The sequence below is a fragment of the Schistocerca serialis genome, chromosome 3 (assembly GCF_023864345.2).
Source record: "Schistocerca serialis cubense isolate TAMUIC-IGC-003099 chromosome 3, iqSchSeri2.2, whole genome shotgun sequence".
Classification (NCBI taxonomy): domain Eukaryota; kingdom Metazoa; phylum Arthropoda; class Insecta; order Orthoptera; family Acrididae; genus Schistocerca; species Schistocerca serialis.
This window is the reverse complement of record NC_064640.1, coordinates 659570814-659584285: the sequence shown is the minus strand read 5'-3', so window position 1 is coordinate 659584285 and position 13472 is coordinate 659570814. Positions and strand designations below refer to the sequence as shown.

The 13472-nt window shown below is 47.3% G+C and overlaps 1 pseudogene; it reads left to right on the top strand.

The window, feature by feature from the left end:
• The first annotated feature begins 644 nt into the window (after positions 1-644).
• On the top strand, positions 645-761 carry LOC126472321 (5S ribosomal RNA; annotated as a pseudogene).
• The last annotated feature ends 12711 nt before the right edge of the window (positions 762-13472 follow it).

Below are 13472 nucleotides of genomic sequence, written 5' to 3'. Positions count from 1 at the left end.
CTGCATACTTCGCTGGAGCTTTTGCCAAAAACTTCGTGCCTTAAACTCTTGACCAAACAGTTCCACAGAAGCCTTACACGAATTATGCTGTGTTTTATCTCGAGCACTATTTCTGTTGCTTTCAACTCGTCACTACACACGTCTGACCCTCTTACTTACTCAAACGTAATGACACCTCGAAGTATTTCAGACGGAGCATGCAGAGATGCGTATTCGCAGCAGTCGGTAGAGGCATCGAAGTCATGGTTTTCAGCATTTTCTGTGATGGGTAGTTCTCCTGTTTATTAAGAAGGGTCAGTTCCGCTCTAGTATAATAAATAATTTATGGGTTATTTTTATTTCACCCACCCGGTAGTTACATTGTACGAGCATGGTTATTTTTATTAATAAAGAAGTCGTAGCCGAAAACATCAGCACCTTTCAGACATATAGCCATTTGAAGGAGAATTATGTCGACATCAGCAAATCGCAGATATTGTCGGAAAAAGAAAACTTTTTGGATGGATGTTAGACGATTGAGATGAGGTGCAATGATGATGTATGTCTGCATCATTGCGAAACAACACTCAGACTTCCCAGTCGTCTGGCCGTGACAAATGAGAATATGGATATGGGTGATTTCGATGGGCTCAGTGCATCTATCAGGCAACGGCCTTGCCGCAGTGGATACACCGGTTCCGTCAGATCACCGAAGTTAAGCGCTGTCGGGCGTGGCCTGCACTTGGATGGGTGTCCATCTGGGCCGCCATGTGCTGTTGCAATTTTTCGGGGTGCACTCAGCCTCGTGATGCAAATTGAGGAGCTACTCGACGGAATAGTAGCGGCTTCGGTCACAGAAAACCATCATAACGTCCGGGAGAGCGGTGTGCTGATCACACGCCCCTCCTCACATCCTCATCTGAGGATGACACGGCGGTCGGATAGTCCCGATGGGCCACTTGTAGCCTGAAGACGGAGTGCACTGGATCTATCACATTTCAACGGAATGCAAACAACTGGGTTGGTCGGTGGTGGGTGCACACACGGAGGCATTTAAAAATTCTTGCTGCTCTTCATACGAGGTTGGAACGGAAAAAACCCAAAAACTGGTACAATGGAAATTCACGTCTGTGCGGCCCTGGTCAATTTGGTGGCTTCACTTCCGCTGGACGCGAAATTGTGTTTGGTTCATTTACCGCCAGAATTCCCCACAAGAATCGTCCTTTCCCACGTACATCAACTTTGGAGAACGTTTCCAGCTGCCACTCCGTTTCATTCGCACACTTTAATGTAGTTGTTTTCCGTACAACAGCCGAACCTCGTTTGCAGGAAACCGAGGACATGTGTTCTCTTCTACCCATGCGCCACTCTCGTTGCACAGTTGTCTTAGCACGGAAAAACATGTATAACTTACTTTCTGTAGTCTCTACATATCTATAGCTTTATCCTTCAAACGACAGGATCAACTGTGAACACTCTAAGATAGGTGCTCAGAACGCCTCCTAAATCGATTAAATAGATTAAGAACAGTCCTCCTGGAACCCGAGATCCAGCTAGATGACTTCCCACCACTTATTAATAATTGAGACCGTTCTGGCACGCAGTCACGAATCCAGCCGCGCAGCTGAGTCAGTACTCCACAGACACATACTTTTGTATAGAACTCGCTTGTTAGGCCATGCTGTGTGAAAACCAACGTTTAAGTTATGGTCAGCTATATTTTACTAGTGTGAAATTAGCGGATTCGTAATCAGACATATTCCAGAGTTCGGTTATCTATGTGTGATTACGAACGTTCTGAAAACGTGAGTGGACGAAATTGCAACGCTTAAAATGGGTGAACATGAGCACAAAGCGGAGCACGTTATGCGCAGCTGGGAGCAGATGCTCGTGGCCTTGCGGCGCTCCAGATGTGTGAGCAAGGCTGCTACCCGTTACCCTTGAAAGATCGCTTCGCCGCCGCTCCGCTCCGCTCCACGCCGCGCAGCAAGGCGCCGCCACACAAAAATCATTTGCCGGTCTCCTTCCTCTCTCCGATCCGCTCGGCCGTTCTGCATGGACCGTCGACTGGGCTCATCCAAACGGATGATCAGACGTAAGAGCTGTCTTTTTATTTCAGTCTGATGTGTCAGCACAGCATGGGATTCAACTTTTACGCAACGACACAAGCTCAGCACAATAGCCTGTGGGGTGGTAGGACTGGACCAAGTGACACATCAGGCAGTCGCCATTGACAGTTGCACTGAACTTTTATTTGGCATATTTAAACAAGACAAATAACAAATAAAACCACCAACACATTTCTAAAATTACCATTTAGGTGAGAGCAAGTTACTTCAAAATTTAAACATTCATAAATCACGGCACTTATGGCCTACTACACATTTAGTGAAATGCGTTAGAAATTATTTACTCAAAACTAAGATCAACCTGAAGAACAATTTACTAAAATTTAATGAGGAAATGTCATCTCTCGTTACTGCAGTGATTGGTATTACCAAAGTAATTCAGAGTACAGGCAACAACAAATCAGACAACATAGCACACAACCACGATACTTAAATGGCAGGCACCCTACAATGTAGGATATAAAATATAAAATTTCATTTGACCAAGAACCTCGTGGGATTCAACAAACTACGCCCAGAAGCGGACGCCCGCTCACTCAGCTGTTTCGAATACAGGCTCGTCATGGATTCCCAGACGGGAGCAGCAACGGCCACGAGTAGGCACGAAAAATCCCGGAAGTAGTGGGTATCTACAACAGACTGACATCTGCCTTAAGTAACTAGAAACAGAATAATTCATTACAGCACATCATCTGAAGAATTAATCAACCTATGAATGAACATCAGTTAAGCAGTAAAAATGTATTATCTTATGTGCGTAAGGTCAATTACACATTAAGCTGCAAGCGAACTAGATACACGGCCAGCCTGGACGCGCGGGCAAAGGGGGTGGAAAATACACAACAGCACAAGCAGGACACTACCCAGGACCCCGCACCAGCAGCCAAGACCAACACCAGAAGTCCCGTCAAAACGAAATCAAAATGTAAGTAACTAGCGTGCAGGCTAACGGTATATCGAGTTCGTCTCCCCACCCCCACCCACACCGACGCAAAACACAAAGCGACTTACAGCAAATAGCCACAATTAAATTTGCGATTAAATCAAAATTAATTACAATATCCACATACTGTTATTGAAGGAATTCTTGTTCTTTCATTAATAGAAACAGTTTCAAACCATTTAAACACACGATAACAACTGGCCTCTCAATGACTCGTAAGAATTTATGAAACTACTCATTTAGAATTAGATACGTGTCTCTCAAACACACTATTACTTCAGACAGAAACGTAACAGTAATGTTATTGCAATTCACTGCCAAATATATCCAAGGAAAATTTTATCCATGTATATCTATAACAATTGGCTAGATTAACTCAGTCGTGTGATATAAATACAGCCGGCCGCTGTGGCCGAGCAGTTCTAGGCGCTTCAGTCCGGAACCGCGCTGTTACTACGGTCGCACGTTCGAATCCTGCCTCAGGCATGCATGTGTGTGATGTCCTTAGGTTAGTTAGGTTTAAGCAGTTCTAAGTCTAGGGGACTGATGACATCAGATGTTAAGTTCCACAGTGCTTAGAGCCATTTGAACCATTTGATATAAATACAATAACCAGGCGGCAGTTAGACAAGGACCAGTCAAACTGTTTTCAATGACGGTTAAACACTGACAATAGCAACCTACAAAAAAAAAAAAAAAGGTATCAGCGTTCCAGGCCCTAGTAAATGTTAATCACCACATCACATGCAGCTCTCACTAGAACATTGCGCACTAAGCAAGTTGAAATTAAACACATTCGAGAACAGACTCATTAGGAGTAGCAACGGCCGTCCAAGGAAATGAAGTCAATAGCACAGAACCCAGTTGTCGATTACGGCCACAATTTACAGCACAGGCAAGGCCCTTACCCTCAGGCTTGTTCGACGAAGCCAGCCGCCACAGATCCCGGTGCCAGGAGACATAAGCAAGCCAAATACACCAACGGCTTCCCAGGAACGTGACTGCTTCCACGGCGGCGATATTTCCTACGGCGCCGTCACCCGTGTAAACATTCCCTTTTAGATGTGCTCTTCCTGCCGCCTCACACGGCATCTGTACTGTCCGCCAGACTTGGCAAACGACGTCACTGCTAGGCGTCCCAAAGCAAAATTCCATGCTACTTGCTAGAGCTTACCGCTCGCTCCCCGATCGGTCGGGAAGATGCCACCACCGCGCGCTCTGCGCACACCACCGGAAAGATGGCCCATACCGGCAGCGGGAATATCGCTGATCGAGCCACACGGCTCACCGTCCACTGTCCCATTGGGAATCAGTATAAATCCAGATCTGCGAGGAAGGAGCCCGTTCTGTGGTAGAATGTTGCCGAACTGCTTCGGATATTAACAGTCTGCTGTACATTCTAGAACGGCAAGCGTCGCTTTACGTAACTAGAATACGGGAAGGCAACACGTTACCTCTGATCCACAGTCCGTCTCATGAAGTGGTTAAGACTGCATTTCTGCACTCACTGTCTATACGAGACATGTTCGATTTCCATTCTGATATTTGGTACTGTCAGTGTGAATTCACTGCCATAGAGGCAGTTTCTACAGCTTATAAGGCGATCCTAAAATTTCTACGAATGGACCATTATCTACACTGCTTTAAATGTTTAACAATTGTTCGAGGGCACGGGCAAGTAGAGAAAAAATGGCTCTGAGCACTATGGGACTTAACATCTGCGGTCATCAGTCCCCTAGAACTTAGAACTACTTAAACCTAACTAATCTAAGGACATCACACAACACCCAGCCATCACGAGACAGAGAAAATCCCTGACCCCGCCAGTAATCGAACCCGGGAACCCGGGCGTGGGAAGTGAGAACGCTACCGCACGACCACGAGATGCGGGCCCGAGCAAGTAGAGAGATGTCTACAAACAGCATATGGCGTCTAACATAGTAAGATAGAACAGGTACGTCTGCTGAGGTCAATCGTGGGTTGTAAGTATTAAGAACTGCGCAATGGAGCAAAAGTAGGTTTCAAGTTTCGTCACACAGTGCGAAAACAGGCAATCAAGAGGCATTCGACGTTGGTTCATCTATACTTGAGGAAACCATTAGCAGAAAATAAGTTTACGAAACTTTCAGACGTTTTCGGACGGGAAGGTGCGTCACATTCGGTTTGCCCATTGACAAGTACAAAGACGGTGAATACTGAACGAGTGTGACAGAGAAAGACATAATATATACCACAGTGTCTGGCGCTGACATGGAAGAATTAGGGATTATATAGGATAATACTAACGTCATAATTCGTAAAATTAGAGGAAAGTCTCCAAAACCGGTCTACAATTTGGATTAAAAAAAAGAAAATATTAAGTAGTTATGATTTAAAAGAATTTAATGTTTGCTTTTTAATGTTACACACGATTTACATTTTACTTTTAGAAAATACAATCAAAAGTTGTAACGAGAAAAAAAAATAATTTTCAGAAATCTTAGATCAATGATTTCGAAAAATAGTTCCCAAAGTCGGACACCTTGTAAAGATAATCAAAAGAACATTAAAGAAAATTAGAATAGGTAATAAATCAGAGAAAACGTTTCTAGTTTCAAAACAGATATGTCGTCTTCCAGAAAGCTATAGACTTTCTCTGGGGTTTCTTGGGTGAACGCAAGAACGCTGTTGTAAGATATTCCTGTAGGTTTTATTTCTCACGGTTAGGTTTTGTGGCGTTTAACAAAAACGCCATCCCACTTTTTCCCAGCAGTTTTGTCTCTGAAGTGGTGTTCCATGTTATTTATCTTTGCAAATTGTACTTAAAGAAAGAAGCTTCCATAGCAAGACCTACAAGATCTCTAACGAAAGATGTACGTCTGTGTGTTTTAGTTTTTGTTGCTTTCTCAGGTGTACTCTACTTCATGTTAGACGATTTCATAAATGTTTTTTGTAACATTAAACTGTTTACTGACATTCTTCCACTTGATCTTTCTTTTCTGAACTGCATCAGTACCTTTGGTGATTTCCGACAGACTGCATTTTCCTTGCATAAAAAGTTCTCGGTTTACTTGCCGCGTCAAATTTGGATAAAATCCCAAGCTTTCGATGACTACCTCCGTCATCTTCGTCAGGGGTAAAACTGACTGTCGTGGACCGTTTTTTTTTTTTTTTTTTACTTTATTGTTATTTTAAAACCTGTACAATTCAGGTAGGCTGGCAGCGGCACACTACGCCGCTCTTCAGCCATAGTGGTTTACAAGAGTATAAAACATGGTGAATGACAATGAACAGAGTGACGGGCAAAAGAGAGAGGTCACAGAGACATAAAAAACACGGAGTCGTTCACATGTGACAATAACAACACTGAAAACACGTTGGCACGGCGCACAAAACACTGGTGAGTCCGACGGCACAAGTGAACGTAGGAGTGGGACGGCGGACACCAAAAACACTATATGACGTCACACACACGAAGCACAAAAGGCGACGATCTCTGGCGCACGAATGTTCACTATACGTGTGCGAGTCCGGGGACCTGCCAAGAGAGGAGGAGGAGGAGGAAGGGGAGTGGGAGAGCGAGAGGGGAGAGCAGAGATGCCACGGGCAGGGGAGATAGGGGGGAGGGAGGAAGGGGGAGAGGAAGCCCAGGGGAAGAGGGGGAAGGGAGGGGACAGGGAGATGGAAAAAGAAGGGAAGAGAAGAGAAGGGAGGGAGGGTGCCGAAAGGAAAGGACACGGGAAGTGGGGGGTGGGGCAGGGTCAAAGTTGATAGGAGGGGTAGATGGAGGGGACGAGGACATCATCAGGGAGAGGGAGCTGGCGGAAGCCACCTTGGGAGAGGGTATGGAGGGTGGAGAGATGGAGACCGGGTGGGACGTGCGAATACAGGCGCGGCAGCGGGCGGGGGTGGGAGAGGAGCGGGGAAACGAGCGGGTGAGGGGGATCAAGTTTACGTGAGGTGTACAGGATGCGTATCCTTTCAAGGAAAAGGAGGAGGTGGGGGAAGGGGATGAGATCATACAGGATCCGCGTGGGGGAGGGGAGACGGATGCGATAGGCAAGGCGGAGAGCATGGCGTTCAAGGATTTGGAGGGATTTATAGAAGGTAGGGGGGGCGGAGATCCAGGCTGGATGGGCGTAACAAAGGATAGGGCGGATGATGGATTTATAGGTGTGGAGGATTGTGGAGGGGTCCAGACCCCACGTGCGGCCGGAAAGGAGCTTGAGGAGACGGAGTCGGGAACGTGCCTTGGCTTGGATTGTCTGGAGATGGGGAGTCCAGGAGAGGCGACGGTCGAGGGTGACGCCAAGGTACTTAAGGGTGGGAGTGAGGGCGATAGGACGGCCATAGACGGTGAGATAGAAATCAAGGAGGCGGAAGGAAGGGGTGGTTTTGCCTACAATGATCGCCTGGGTTTTGGAGGGATTGACCTTGAGCAACCACTGGTTGCACCAAGCGGTGAACCGGTCAAGATGGGATTGGAGAAGGCGTTGGGAGCGTTGCAGGGTGGGGGCAAGGGCGAGGAAGGCGGTGTCATCGGCAAACTGGAGAAGGTGGACGGGGGGCAACGGCGGCGGCATGTCCGCCGTGTACAAAAGGTACAGAAGGGGGGAGAGGACGGAGCCTTGGGGCACACCGGCGGAGGGGAAAAAGGTGTAGGAATCGGTGTTATGGATGGTGACATAGGAAGGACGGCGGGAGAGAAAGGAACCGATCAGACGGACGTAGTTAATGGGAAGGGCAAAGGTTTGGAGCTTGAAGAGGAGACCGGAATGCCAGACGCGGTCATAAGCGCGTTCGAGGTCAAGTGAGAGGAAGATGGCGGAGCGACGGGAATTAAGCTGTTCGGAAAGGAGATGAGTGAGGTGAAGGAGAAGATCGTCGGAAGAGAAGGATGGCCGAAAGCCACACTGGGTGACGGGAAGGAGGCGGTGCTGGCGGAGATGCTGGTGGATGCGGCGGGTGAGGAGAGATTCTAGGACCTTGCTGAAGACCGAGGTAAGGCTGATGGGACGGTAGGAGGAGACGGCGGACGGCGGTTTGCCAGGTTTAAGGAACATGAGGATACGGGAGGTTTTCCACAGGTCGGGGTAGTAACCGGTGGACAGGACTACATTGTAGAGCCTGGCCAGGGTGGAGAGGAAAGAGACAGGAGCTTCACGAAGGTGACGGTAGGTGGCACGATCGTGACCAGGAGCGGTGTTGCGTTTTGTGCGGAGTGTAGCAATGAGATCCTGTGTAGTGATAGGGGCATTGAGTTCCGTGTGTGTAATGTTGTCCAAGTACTGGAAGCCAGGAGCGAGGGGAGGGGAAGAGGTGTCAGTTCGATCGCGGATATCTGAGAAGAGGGAGTAATCGAACTGGGGATCATCGGGGACGGAAAATACATCAGAGAGGTAGGAGGCAAAGTGATTGGCCTTACTAAGGGAGTCAGGGAAAGGGTGATCATCATGGAGAAGAGGATAATAGGGGGAGGGTTTAGTTCCGGTAAGGCGACGGAAGGCCGACCAGAACTTGGACGAGTTGATTGGTAGGGTTGCATTTAAACGGGTGCATGTCTGTCGCCAGTCCCGGCGTTTCTTAGCCGCGAGCAAATTACGAACGTGTCGCTGGAGTTGCCGGTGGCGTCGTAGTGTGTCCGGGTCACGCGTGCGGAGGAAGGCACGGTAGAGACGACGGGATTCACGGAGGAGGAGAACGGCCTGTGGGGGTAAGGTAGGACGGTGGGGGTGGATGGCGACAGTAGGAACGTGGGCCTCCACGGCCTCAGACAAGGTCCGCTGGAGAAAGGAGGCGGCATGGGTGACATCGTCAGGGTGGTGGTAGGTGAGAGGGTGGCTATCGACCTGGGTGGAAAGGGTATCCCGGTAGGCATTCCAGTCGGCTCGGGAATAGTCGTGGACATACTTAGGGGGAGGGTCAGTACGAGGGTCGGGGCGAGGGCGACGACCGTCTGAGACGGTGAGGAGGACAGGGAGATGGTCGCTACCAATAGGCTCCAGGTCGTGGACCGGTGAGGCTTCCGCTTTTATAAGCAGTGGACGGATTCTCATTGGCTGGATGACGTCACGGTGAAACCGATGCGTACTGAGGTGGCGGCCTCTATATCCATAGATTTTGTTTGCGTGCTGTATCCAGCGTTGCTTGCAGCGCCATCCATTGCAGCAGGCGGAGAACTGCGAGGAATGTAAGAAGTCTCCCTCTGTGTTCTTTCTATATCAATTGCGCGCTTCCATGCATTGCTGAGTGCATAACCGGAATCTCTGTTGAAATTATTTTCACAGAGTCTAATTTCAACTGCTTCCCTGATGACAGAGTCCCAATAGTTTGAAGCGTGAGCAAGTAGTCTCGTTTCATCGAATAAAATCTTATGTTTATTTAACAAACTGTGCTCAGCCACCGCTGATTTTTCTAGATACCTGTATTTCAGGTGACGCTGATGTTCCACACAGCGATCGGCGACAGTTCTTACAGACTGGCCCACATAACTTTTGCCACACTCGCAAGGAATGCTGTAAATTCCCGGTACTCTCAGGCCAAGATTATCTTTCACGGGTCGCAGCATTTCCTTAATCTTCCTGGGTGGCCGGAAGACTGGTCTGATTCCTTGCCGGCTCAGGACTCTGCCGATCTTGCTGGTCGTTGCACTTGGGATTTTATCCAAATTTGACGCGGCAAGTAAACCGAGAACTTTTTATGCAAGGACTCCGTCGCGAAAGACTTCGTAGTCATATTAGTTTCCTCTACGGGGAGGATGTAGCGCGCAGCGTTCGTCGGCTGGAGAAGCTGCGCTTGAAACAGTCACAGCTGCTGAGTAATCTGGCTTTTCTACAACGTTGTCGTGACAAGGAGGTTGTACCAAATTTCGCAGTTGTCAAACATCACATCCGAACTGCTGCAGTGAATAGAATTTTGCGAAAGACAAGTCATGCGATCGTCAGGGAGAGGATACATCATACGAGGTATGAACTGGATGCCAATGCTCGGTCTTTATATAGTTGCCATCTGTTTTTGTCTGCAGTTTTGTCACCGTGGGACTGGGAATGGGTAGACACGACCTTGGCTGCACATCAGCGAGCTAATTTAAGCAAGACTACAGCAAAACAGGCTGATAAATTTGTGCGCCTAAACCGGGGAAAAGGAACTTCTGGGTCCAGCGACGCACATCGCACTGTTATCAACTTCTCCGACAAGGAAATTGACGACGCCACCATCTCGGTTCTCAGTAAGGGACTGAACTTTTCTCCAGCTCCACAAAAGCTACCAGTGGCCGAGATTATCAGTGGAGTAGAACAAGCGGTTCGGCACCTTCCTGAAGAGGCAGCAGATGAGGTAAGGCTTGCAACTAGTCGGATTTTAGCAACAGCCAAGCCTCCTAAGCCCAATGTGAGTAGAGTGGAGAAACTGGCATTGAAATCGTTGGGAAAGGATGAAGAGTTAGTTGTACTACCAGCCGACAAAGGGAATGCCACAGTTATCCTCAGTGCTACCGATTATCATAAGAAAGTGGCCATATTATTGGAAGATGCCACGTACCATATTCTTAAACGGGATCCCACAGCAGCACTTAGTAGGAAGACAGGGGAGCTACTGAAGAACTCTGGCCTCCCAGAAGAACTAGTCAAGAATCTACGACCAAGAGCACCAAGGCCACCCAGGTTATATGGTCTACCCAAAGTCCATAAGGATGGGGTTCCGTTGAGACCTATTGTTAGTGCTATTGGGTCTCCTACATATCGGTTGGCAAAATACTTAACCAAATTATTAGCACCTATAGTCGGCCACTGTAGCCATCATATTACTAACTCAAAAATGTTTGTTGACATTATAAAGCAGATGAGGATAGGTCCTAATGACATCATGATCAGCCTAGATGTGGTCTCTTTGTTTACAAAGGTTCCAGTGGAAGATACGTTAAAAATGTTGGCTGCTCATTTCTCTCCTGAAATACTGAAGTTATTTCGACACACTTTGACGACCACCTATTTTTTGTATGGTGGAAAATATTATGAAATGATTGACGGAACAGCCATGGGTTCGCCACTGTCACCAGCCATAGCTAACTTCTTCATGGAGGATTTCGAAGAACGAGCGTTGAACAGTGCTCCCTTACGTCCATCCTGCTTCTTCAGGTATGTTGACGATACATTTTTAATCTGGCCACATGGCAATGAGGCACTGCAGCAGTTTGTTGAACATTTGAACGGTATACATCAGAACATAAGATTTACAGTGGAGGTGGAGAAGGATGGAAAGTTACCCTTCTTAGATGTACTGGTGGAGCGAAAATCAGATGGACGTCTCGGACATTCTGTGCACAGAAAACCGACGCATACAGATTTATATCTAAACGCGCGTAGTTTTCACCACCCAGCTCAGAAGAGAGCTATGCTGAACACCTTGGTACACAGAGCAAGGACTATTTCGGACAAGGATCATCTCGGCTCCGAGATTAACCATCTGACGACGGTATTCATAAAAAATGGTTATTCTGTTCGTGATATCAGATCTACTCTGGCGAAGAAACCAAGAAAGGACGCTGTTCGAACAGATCAAGAGGACCAACACATCGCGCGGCTACCATTCTGCGGTGCAACGACCAGCAAGATCGGCAGAGTCCTGAGCCGGCAAGGAATCAGACCAGTCTTCCGGCCACCCAGGAAGATTAAGGAAATGCTGCGACCCGTGAAAGATAATCTTGGCCTGAGAGTACCGGGAATTTACAGCATTCCTTGCGAGTGTGGCAAAAGTTATGTGGGCCAGTCTGTAAGAACTGTCGCCGATCGCTGTGTGGAACATCAGCGTCACCTGAAATACAGGTATCTAGAAAAATCAGCGGTGGCTGAGCACAGTTTGTTAAATAAACATAAGATTTTATTCGATGAAACGAGACTACTTGCTCACGCTTCAAACTATTGGGACTCTGTCATCAGGGAAGCAGTTGAAATTAGACTCTGTGAAAATAATTTCAACAGAGATTCCGGTTATGCACTCAGCAATGCATGGAAGCGCGCAATTGATATAGAAAGAACACAGAGGGAGACTTCTTACATTCCTCGCAGTTCTCCGCCTGCTGCAATGGATGGCGCTGCAAGCAACGCTGGATACAGCACGCAAACAAAATCTATGGATATAGAGGCCGCCACCTCAGTACGCATCGGTTTCACCGTGACGTCATCCAGCCAATGAGAATCCGTCCACTGCTTATAAAAGCGGAAGCCTCACCGGTCCACGACAGTCAGTTTTACCCCTGACGAAGATGACGGAGGTAGGCATCGAAAGCTTGGGATTTTATCCAAATTTGACGCGGCAAGTAAACCGAGAACTTTTTATGCAAGGACTCCGTCGCGAAAGACTTCGTAGTCATATTGCATTTTCCTTGTTTAACCTTCCTCAGTATTCTCTTCGAATCTGCAAAATAATTTCAAGAGAATGAAGTGTGTAATAATACAGACAGACTTTGGACTTGAAAAAGTAGGGGGTTCAGTTTAAGCAACTGAACGGTGTTCTGTATGCGGGACTAAGACCTACGTTTTACTAACAGAATAAATTTTTAGACAAACATCAAAGCGAAACTCTCCAATCATAAACAGTAACCTTGAAATTTCAAGAACCAATATAGGTTGATAAGCTTACTTGTCAACATCTGGGAAAAATAACGGAAAATGTAGCATAATGTAAAAAAAATTTCCATTGAAAAGTGGCAAGCTAATGTGGCAAGCTGTTCAGTTCGTCTCTTTTACGTGTTTACGATAAGTAATTCGCCTGTAGTTGTGTTAAACAGATTTTGACATGAAAGTGTAAATCGATTATTAAAATTACACTGACTGTATGTACTGATTTCATTTCCTTTTTTAAACGTTCTTTAATTTAACACGGTGCTGGCTATAACAGTTTCTTTTCTGGGTGAGCAACAGGAATGTGGTTTGTTGCAGATATGGGACAGGTGAATTGTAGTGAGACACGGCGAAACGCCCCACCTGTGAGTCGAGAGAACACAGTATTTCGCAGAACTGCGAGCAGGGGAGCAAAGCATATAGCACCTTCATATTATGGTGGAGAAAGTCACTTCAGCTAGCATCGTACTGGAGCCCGGGCTATTGTGCAGTTTACTGCACATATCCACACTGGATGGCCAAGCTGAAAGAAATCGTTTCGGGGGCCGGAATTCTCCAAGCAGGAGGTAGGCATTCGGGCCATGTTAAGAAAAATGCTTTCAGCAGATAAACATCTCCTGGCTTTCCAAAAGACTTGGCAGACCAGCTCTAACACGCTACCAGGGTCAGAAGATCTACATCTACATCTACATTTATACTCCGCAAGCCACCCGACGATGTGTGGCGGAGAGCGCTTTACGTGCCACTGCATTACCTCCCTTTCCTGTTCCAGTCGCGTATGGTTCACGGGAAGAACGACTGCCGGAAAGCCTTCGTCCGCGC